Here is a 10,467-nt window from a genome sequence, read left to right on the forward strand (position 1 = left end):
ATGTGTTGTGTGTATATGTGTATTATGTGTTGTGTGTATATGTATTGGGTATATAGTGTGTATTATGTGTTGTGTGTATATGTGTATTGTGTGTGTTCTTTTCGTGTGTGTTGTTTGTTGTGTGTTTGTGTTACGTGTGTGTTGTGTGTCTTTGTATATTGTTTGTTTTATTTTTATGTGTTTTGTTTATTAAGTATGTGTGAGTATATTATGGGTACTGTGTCCTAATACTATTTCAAAATCATCCAATTCCATCAGAACGCAGACCCAACAATGGACGGTCAGGATCGTTGTTACGGTGAGCGCCATTCCTTCTGTCGTTCCTTTCTCTCTCCGTATTGTTCTGCTCTGCTCTACTCCACTAGCCGCTGCCACGTATAAGTACTCCGATGAAGGCTTCCCTGCCTTTGGAGCGCCCTGCCGACTCGAGACCACGGTGGAGTCCCCGAGGCAGGAGCGGGAAATCCGAAGCCGAAGCCGAAGCCTTGCGCCCTCTGACGTTCCGCGAGAGCTAGTGGTAGCGGAGGCGGGGAAGACGCGGATCCTGGATTTCCTTCACCGTCCTCACGTACAGGACGGCGAAATGGGCAGTTTTGCTCCGCAAACGCGAGACGTTTCTGCTCTTTCCTCTTGGGCTATTTTCCGACGGAAGTTCTTCCCCAGATGGCTCTTCCCGTTCCAGAAGCGGTCCGCCGATAGCGGTAGCGGACAGACGGGGCTCGGATTGGGTGGTACGGTGTTCTTCTCGAGGTGTCGCCGAAAGAAGAGGAAGGGGAAAGAAAGGACAGAGGAGGGAGAGGAGAATAGAAGAGAAAAGGCGGCCTCTGCTGATTCGAAGATGACGGAGGGGATCAATGGAGGGGCTGGCGTTCGCTTGTTGGATGCGGCCTCAGGTACGTGTGGGAGGTCGAGTCCTCTTGAGTTCTTAAGCGTAGTTGTAGGCTAACTGTTCGACGTTTGGTTCATCCTGGAACAAAAAGGAAGGAGTCTCAAAACTCTTTAAGAGCTCACCTTTTTATGAAGCATGCCAACGAGTCTCTTCCCCGAAACTTTGTCATCATAATAGTCTCTCAAACTCCAAAGGATAGCAAAGAAGAGAGTCACAATAGAGAATATTTACCGGATAAAAAGGAAAACTAGGGTTTGGATTGAGATGCTTGATGTTTCTTCCACTATTTCTCTCCTACGTTTCATAGGGTATCCATAAGTTTTATTTCCATGTATATCTATTGGCCGAGGTCTTTTTGCTTCACAGATGTAGTCAATTATATTATGTTTTTGGTCTTTTCTTTTTCTTAATTCAAATATGGAGGAATCCTTCTGCAGGCATGGGAATTAAAGGCTACATTAGAGAAAAGAATTAGGTAAAGAAGGTGAATCATCCACATCGAGTGAATGTCTTAGCTCTTACATTGCTGAATCATCCACATCGAGTGAATGTCTTAGCTCTTACATTGCTAGTAGTTCTTGACTACTAGGTTCCTCCATTGCTGGTGTATTTGTTACTATTCTGTGCTTACTATTCTGTTCTTCAATCAAGTTTTTGCATTAAATTCCTTGCTTTTGTATTTGTTACTATTCTGTGGTCCGGGAGTTCAATGTCACATCTTTGACCTGCAGGAGCTAGGAAGCCGAAAGAGATATCTTCTGACATAGGAATGGGAGTGGGTATGGCTTTTTTCCTGTTCAAGTGGGCGACTGAATTGAACAAAATGAAGGTGCAATGAATTCCAATGGAAATGCTGCTCAAAGAAATTAAAGATGAAATCCTAAAGAAAGGCGATGGTTTCGGCATCTTAAGATCAAATCATGATATCACATCATCATTATCAGATTGTCGTGGGAATGCCAGTAAATGCAACCAGAATCAAGGGGCAAGTTTTTATATGGAAAAGGATAAGTCTACCATGGAATCTAATGGATATTTGAATTATGTGATTTGCACCGAGAAACGAAATATGGTTCAACTGGAAGCAGAGTTAAGAGTTCGAATTAGAGTAGCTGCAGCTTGAGTTGGATAGGGAGGATTCAGTAATGATCTCAGAACGAGGGCAAATACAGGTATTCTTCTTCTCAATAAATCTATTTTCCTTATTGGGAATGTTGTTTTAATAACTAGCATTTGTTGAAATGGAGAAATTATTTTGTATATACAATGAAATTTAGCTTAGATCTTATGAGTTGTGTGTATGTGTGTGTGTTATATTTGTGTCGTCTGTATGTATATTACGAGTTGTTATGAGTTGTGTGTATCCCCTTGCCATAAGAAATGAGCCATTATTTGTTCTAGTCGATGAATTACCCTATGTGCCAAGCAACTCCTAGTGTATGCTTGTGGATCTTCAAGGGTATATTGCAAATAATGGTACATGTTGGATCTACGATTTCTCATATAACTAGAAATGAGGACACCTTTCTTTGGCTTGATCCATTACACGCAACAGGTATTCTAGAACTTGTTGTTGGGGACTATATTGATTATGAAATTTTTACTAACCCTTTAGCTAGAGTTTTTGAAATTTGCAAGGATGGAGTATGGGTTGTTGGCCACCCCCATTCACTAGCTTTAATCCCCGTTTGGGATGCCATTCTTGACATTATCACTTTCCCTCATTCTCGGAATGATTGTGTGGTGTGAAAGCCTTCAACTTTCGGAGTTTTTACACTTAAATCAGCTTACACAGCAATGGATGAGGCTTCAAATATGGTAGCATGAAGTAATCTTGTATGGTTTAAGGGCAACATACCATGGTATTCCTTCATCTCTTGGCTTGTTTGTTTAAACTTGTTGAGCACTTTGGATAGATTGATAAAGTGGAGAATCTGCACCAATTCCTCTTGCTACTTATGCAGTCAAGAAGATGAAAGCATGCATCGCCTATTTTTTTTTTATTGCACTTTCTCATCACTGAGTGTGGGGAGCCATTTTGAGCAGATGCAACCTATCCCACTCGCCACAAGGGTGAAACATAGAATTTATAAAACCATTGGAAAAACGAGAGTTTCATAAGTCGAATTGAGAAACTATCTTTCATAGCTATCATATATCATATCTGGGTTGAGAGGAACCACATATTTGAGTCAAACTCCTAAAGTATCTCCAGATATTATTATTTCAGTCTTTGTGCAAGATATGAGTAGGAGAATGCAAAACAAATCCATGATTGTAGTAGACCTCACATGAGTAGGAGAATACAAAACAGTCCTTTAGGACCTACAAAAGAGAAAACAGGTTAGAGAAAGTATTTCATTCGGGATTCACAAGCAATCATTTCAGCAAACACTTCATTGCCAATGCAAATAATAAATAGATTTCATAAGTTTTGAACGGTTGTACAACAAAAGGTCCAAAATGATCCACTATAGATCGAAATTCTCACAAGTGCCTACTTGACACAAATCGAAATTCTCACAAGTGCCTACTTGACACAACCTTTGTTTGCAATCCTAAGATGATCATCAAAACCTAAGAAAATGGGGCCGCTAAGTTTACTGTCATCCATTTACATGCTGTGCAAAGAATGAACAAAACTGAAAGACACGAACATACATGAGCATTACATGATATGTGTTTGTTCTGCGTGTGTTTGTTATGTGAGATGTGTGTGTGTGTTGTATTTGTTTTGTATGTGTTATGTGTGCTGTATGTTTGTTGTGTATGATATGTGTAATGTGTGTTATGAGTTGTGTGTGTTGTTTGTAATATGTATTTTTATGAGTTGTGTGTGTGTATGCGTATGTTGTATGTGTGTGTGTGTTGTGTTTGAATATGTATTGTGTGTCTTTGTGTGTTGTAAGTTGTTTGTGTTATGTGTGTATGTTATGTGTGTGTGTATTGTGTATATGTGTTGTGGGTGTTGTTTGTTTTTGTGTTATAGGTTGTGTGTAGTATGTGTTATGAGTTTTGTGTGTGTGTGTTGTTATTTGTGTGTATGTTGTGTGTGTGTTGTGTTTGAATATGTATTGTGTCTTTGTGTATTGTGCGTTGTTTGTGTTATGTGTGTATGTATTATGTATATATGTTGTGGGTGTTGTTTGTTTTTGTGTTATGAGTTGTGTGTGTAGTGTGTGTTGTTTATGAGTTATGAGTTGTGCATGTTATGTGTGTATATATGTGTGTTGTATATATTATGTGTGTGTGTGGTGTGTAGTGTGTGTTGTTTATGCGCTGTGTATGTGTGTTGTGTATGTGTGTCGTGTATGTTGTGTGTTGTTTTTTGTGTATGTTGTGTGTGTGTGTGTTGTTATGAGTTATGTATATGTGTATGTTATGTGTGTGTGTATTGTGTGTTATGAGTTATCTATGCGTATGTATTATGTATGTTATGAGTTGTGTGTATTGTGTATTGTTATGAGTTGTGTTTATGTGTGTACATTGTGTGTGTAATGTGTGTTGTTATGAGTTGTATGTGTATGTGTATTGTGCGTGTGTTGTTTATTATGTGTGCTATGTGTAGGGTTAGAAAAGCAAATAATTAAATAATTTAATAATAATAATAATAATTATTATATAATAGTCCGACATGATAATGATGTGTACATGATGTATGATGTAAACGAATGATCATGAACCATATAATGTGTGTGTACATATGATGTGATTATTATTATTATTGGGGCTTACGAGCCTCCAATTTTATTCTCATTTATTGTTGGGCCTACGTGCCTATGATTAAGTTGTAATCACAGGCACAACGGGCGCGTAGAGGCGATAGCGGAACTCACGAGACCGAGACGGACAATAGGGCATGGAGATGTGCCGCTGCACGTATAGATCTTGATATGAGTGATTAAGCCCATTGGCTCGGGCTTGATCACATTAGGATGTTATCCATGATCATCTGGTGTGATTGCTGACACACATACTATATGTATATATGCGATGTAGATATATATTAAATATCTATGTGTATGACACATCATAGGAGACAATTAAAATTCCCTCTTTCGATAATATTAAATCGGTAAACGTGAGACAATTAGATTGACCGACGTGACCTTCCATCGTTGTAAGTAGGAATCAATTCCTAGCGTAGGTTGAGTTGGTCGAGTCGACTCACTTGTATCATGATTTGTTATCTTGCATACGACATAGAGATGTCACCGGTGACCTAAGAATATGGTATGCTTGGTCGAGTCCCACGAGGGCATATTATCGAATTAGACTCATCTTGTAATGATGGTGATAACTTAATCGAACATCATAGTTGGTTGAGTCTCTCGAGACCATAGTGATTTAGAGACTGAACAGGACGAGAATAATAAAAAGTTATGATTAACAAGAGTTGCCTACCTTTATGGGTTTACTATGATTGGTCAAGTCTCTCAAGATTACGTTAAGACGCTGATTAAATCTCGATCCGCATTAGAGATCCACCGAGGATCTCTAATTCACATACCGAAGGGAGTTATGTTAGTTTGTTAGAAAATATTACAGATATACTTAAATTGTGCAAGACACGAACTAACAGATTATATTTCAAATACAAGCCCAACATTACATTGGATAGTACATGTGTTCTTGCTTATTCTATGATAATGCTAAACGCAAATGCACACAATAACATGGTGAAAGACAAGGTTTGTTATGAGCTCTTACTAGGTCGTTGGACTCGTCCGTTGACGGTAGAGGAAGGTTCGATTCGTTGTGTCTACGATTGAGGCAATAATGTGTCTACGATTGAGGCAATAATAGAAACCATCGACGGTGGAGGTAGAAGCAACGTTAGGATTGGCTCGAGGTCATGCGGGTGTGAAGGGTGGCTTTTAAGGGTAAGAAAAACAGTTATTGAACTAGGCGCTCGCGTGAAGCCTAGGTTTGGGTAAGCACCTAAGTGGTGCCTCATTGAAGCACACTGCCTGGTCTACACATGAGACGCTCGAGCCTTGCCTCGCCCGAGCGCCTGAGCGCCAATTCAAATACAAGCCCAACATTACACTGGATAGTACATATGTTCTTGCTTATTCTGTGATAATGCTAAACGCAGATGCACACAATAGCATGGTAAAAGATAAGGTTTGTTACGAGCTCTTAGTAGGTCGTTAGACTCGTCCGTTGACGGTAGAGGAAGGCTCGATTCGTTGTGTCTACGATTGAGGCAACGATAGAAAGCATCGACGGTGGAGGTAGAAACAACGCTAGGATTGGCTCGAGGTCATGCGGGTGTGAAGGGTGGCTTTTAAGGGTAAGAAAAAGGGTTACTGAATTAGGTGCTCGCGCGAAGCCTGGGTTTGAGTAAGCACCTAAGCGATGCCTCATTGAAGCACATCGCCTGGTCTACACATGAGACGCTCGAGCCTTGCCACGCCCGAGCGCCCGAGCGCCTATTCAAACACAAGCCCAACATTACACTGGATAGTGCATATGTTCTTGCTTATTCTGTGATAATGCTAAACGTAGATGCACACAATAGCATGGTGAAAGATAAGGTTTGTTACGAGCTCTTACTAGGTCGTTGGACTCGTCCGTTGATGGTAGAGGAAGGCTCGATTCGTTGTGTCTACGATTGAGGCAACGATAGAAAGCATCGACGGTGGAGGTAGAAGTAACGCTAGGATTGGCTCGAGGTCATGCGGGTGTGAAGGGTGGCTTTTAAGGGTAAGAAAAAGGGTTATTGAACTAGGCGCTTGCGCGAAGCCTGGGTTTGAGTAAGCACCTAAGCGGTGCCTCATTGAAGCACACCGCTTGGTCTACACATGAGACGCTCGAGCCTTGCCTCGCCCGAGCGCCTATTCAAATACAAGCCCAACATTACGCGGGATAGTACATATGTTCTTGCTTATTCTGTGATAATGCTAAACGCAGATGCACACAATAGCATGGTGAAAGATAAGGTTTGTTACGAGCTCTTACTAAGTCGTTGGACTCATCCGTTGACGGTAGAGGAAGGCTCGATTCGTTGCGTCTATGATTGAGGCAACGATAAAAAGCATCGACGGTAGATGTAGAAGCAACGCTAGGATTGGCTCATGGTCATGCGGGTGTGAAGGGTGACTTTTAAGGGTAAGAAAAAGGGTTATTGAACTAGGCACTCGCGCGAAGCCTGGGTTTGAGTAAGCACCTAAGCGGTGCCTCATTGAAGCACACCGCCTGGTCTACACATGAGATGCTCGAGCCTTGCCTCACCTGAGCACCGGAGCGCCTATTCAAGAGATCCTTAACTAAGATCAGGGCAACCTATTATTGGTCTTCAATATTCACTTTTACAAGAGAATATTTTATTTTATTTTTCCTAATTGAAAATTGTGATTTTTTTTCTTGGACTTGATCTGGTTAAGCTGTATGATTATGAAGATAATCATATTAACTCAAAACATGATCTTAATAATCTATCAAGTTATGAAGTAGATATAAACATTTTTATCATTGAATAGATTGAAATCCAACCTTGGGAAGGATGGGAGAAATGAACCTGATGCTTTAGAACATACTGCAGCATTTCTTTTACTTGGCACTGTCATCGGGGATGGTTGATATCGAGTCCCTCTGGTCGGTGCTTTCTTTTTCTGAGCTTAGGCAAAGCTAGAATCCAGGAAGAAACCTCACAGCCAGATGCTGCCATCACATTGGCTATGTTCCTCAGAAAAGGCTTATCCTCTTTGACGAATAATACTGTCCGATACGGGCGATACGTATCGATCCGACAGCATACCGATACGTGGACCGCCCACTACCGGACGGAACGTGCTACAATACTACAGTGCTACATTGTAGTAGTGCTATAGTAAGAGGAAGAAATATTTAAAACCGCTTGATAACAGTGATACAGTGCTCCAACGGTCAAATTGACCGTTGAAACCCTTTCTCATAGTATTTAAACCCATTTTTCTCTCCTATTTCACTATATTACATTTTCATGTTCTCTTAAACTATTTCAAAATCTTTTTTTCTCACTATATTATTTTCTAATCAAGAGGTATGTTTACATAAAGACAATTCGTAATGAACGGAAATACGAACCTTGCACAAAATATTCTTCAAAACCCGAAAAAGATATGTGATACTATTCTTACCTAATTTACATTCATTTTGCTAAGCTTATGCTATTACTATATTTATTTCTAACTTAAAAATCATATCCTAATTTTTTTTTATTTTCAGGTATTTTCGAAAGATTTTACACCTAAATTAGGTGTACCGCTCGGTACGTCCCGATATACTACTCGGTACATGGTACTATATCGTACCAGGCCAAACTCGAAACACCGGTACGGTACGATATTGCATAACTTGATTTTAAGGTTCATAAATATATCATCCAATCATGAATTCATATTTGCTTATTGGTAAGACTTACCTCTACCATTAACCCTCTCCCTCTCTCTTTGATTATTAGCATCAATAAAAAATATTACTCTTCATATTATAGAACTCAATTTTGCCAAGACCGGACCATACCGGCCAGTATTTACTGGTCTGAGCATCAACCTAGACCTCCCTACCCCAGAAGATTAGTACCACAATATATTCCAGCATACCATGTGTCAGTATGCTGGCATGGATCGGAACCATGCCGGTCTATTTAGAGAAGCCAGATAAATCTTCAAGCATGAAGCCAAAACAATTAGCTGATTACAAAAAGGTTATGCCACAACTAGTAAGGAAAAAGTTTAGCTGCATACCAATTCTATGAATATATGCTGCAGCTGATTCAGGAAAATCATAGTTGATCACACAGTTGATCCCCTTAAAATCCATACCCCGAGAAACAACATCAGTTGCTATATCAGAACCCATGTCTTGCCCGATCTGAAGTTATCAACTGCATCTTCTCGCTATAACAATAAAAGAAAAATTATGATAAGGGAAATGGTGTATGGAGGACAATGGTACATGTTAAATTAAGATGACTGTTAAACCAAAATCTGAGTGTTGCAATAAGCAATTTTTCTAATGTTCTGAAGAAAAGATCTGCAAAAGTCAATTAGCCAGTTTTCTTAACAACCAACTGCACAAATGCTAACCTGCTGCTGGGAAATGTCTGCATGAATAACATCAAATTTTATGTCATCAAATGCTAATTCCTTGTAAAGTTCCTTGGCTCTTTCTTTGCTTTGAACAAACACTAGTACTGGAGGATTCATAGTCTCTTGGTAAAATTTACAGAGATGTTAGTCAAACCTTAGATAGTAATCCAGCAGAAAAAAAGAACAACTCTGAATCAAGCAAAGAAGCCCAAGGGCATCATATACTATTTTTGAGTAACCTCAGTGAAGTTCAGTGAATCAAAGTTTAAATGAATTACTGTTTGAGAAAAAGAGAGTGCTCAATGTTTTAAAAATTGTTAAATAAATCTAAATTGCTACTAATAACAATATTATTAGGGAGCCTCGAACTACCGTTTAAACAATTTCAATTGTATTAGTGCACTACACTGACATATTTATATTCATAATATAGAAAGGATATCCATCATTAAAAAGGAATAAGATATCATGCCTGTTCTGCTTGACAGACAGGCATATTGATTAATAATGTGGATTTAATGTGCTAGAAATATAAAGATATCAGTTGTACCTCTGAAAAGCTTTGACGAATAGCAAGCAAAATTCTCCTTTTCACTACCGGCAAAAACAAGCATTTGCTTAATCATCTCGGAGGCAGAATTTCCGTCAAAAGTTGTTCTGTTAGAGATGTATCATCTGAATAAGAAACTGGGAAGTTCATAGTGTAAATGCTTGTAAACTACACAAGAATTGAGAGTGAAAAAGAAAGAAAACACTTTGTAATCTTGTGTGAATTCCTCTCAAAGATCTAAATGTTAGTATAGTTTGAGAGAGGAATAAGTGGGGGTGTAAAGGTTCTCTCCTAAGCCTACAAAAGGAGAATAGAGTTGTAAGAAGGAGGTTGATCTTCGCCTATTAAAGGAAGATCGATAGTGGATACCGGTGGTCTCGACGGAAGAGAAATCTGTGGAGTGGTTGTAGGTCATGACGATCGAACCACTATAAAAATCTGGTTTGCGTTTCTTTTGAGCAATTTACTTTAACTACAGACCACTTTACTTGCTTATTGCTTTCAATATATTTACGAACACACTTTCAAGTTAAGCATATTCCGGGATTGATTTTCAACATACGAAAGGATTTTTCGAAACCGACATGATTTTACCACTGTACTAATTCACAACCCCCCCCCCCCCCCCCCCCCTCTTAATGCCAACTCATTCCTAACAGTTGGTATCAAAGCCTCATTTTTCTCATTTGGTTTAACACCCAAAGAAAAATAGTTCTTTTCGGCTTTTAAGAGGGCTTTTCTATCATTCGTCCTCCCATATTCAATGGGACAGACTACACTTATTGGAAAACTCGTATGAGAGTTTTCTTGCTTTCCTTGAACCTTGATTTATGGAATATTATTGAAAATAATTTTCGAAGGTCTTCTCTTCCAATGAACCATTAGAATGATTTGGAGAAGAAGGCTTTTTCTTTAAATGCTAGAGCTATGAATACTCTATTTTGGGCCTT

At 39.3% G+C, this 10,467-nt stretch overlaps 1 long non-coding RNA gene across 1 annotated transcript; it reads right to left on the bottom strand.

Annotated features, from left to right (window-relative positions):
- Positions 1–3,016: 3,016 nt before the first annotated feature.
- LOC135616308 (uncharacterized) lies at positions 3,017–9,612 on the bottom strand. The gene is made up of 4 exons (XR_010488315.1): positions 9,518–9,612; positions 8,965–9,089; positions 8,623–8,775; positions 3,017–3,214 (listed from the first exon to the last, which is right to left on the bottom strand). It is a non-coding gene; the product is annotated as an uncharacterized LOC135616308 (long non-coding RNA).
- Between the last annotated feature and the right edge of the window lie 855 nt (positions 9,613–10,467).

Source organism: Musa acuminata, chromosome BXJ2-7 (assembly GCF_036884655.1).
Source record: "Musa acuminata AAA Group cultivar baxijiao chromosome BXJ2-7, Cavendish_Baxijiao_AAA, whole genome shotgun sequence".
Lineage (NCBI taxonomy): Eukaryota > Viridiplantae > Streptophyta > Magnoliopsida > Zingiberales > Musaceae > Musa > Musa acuminata.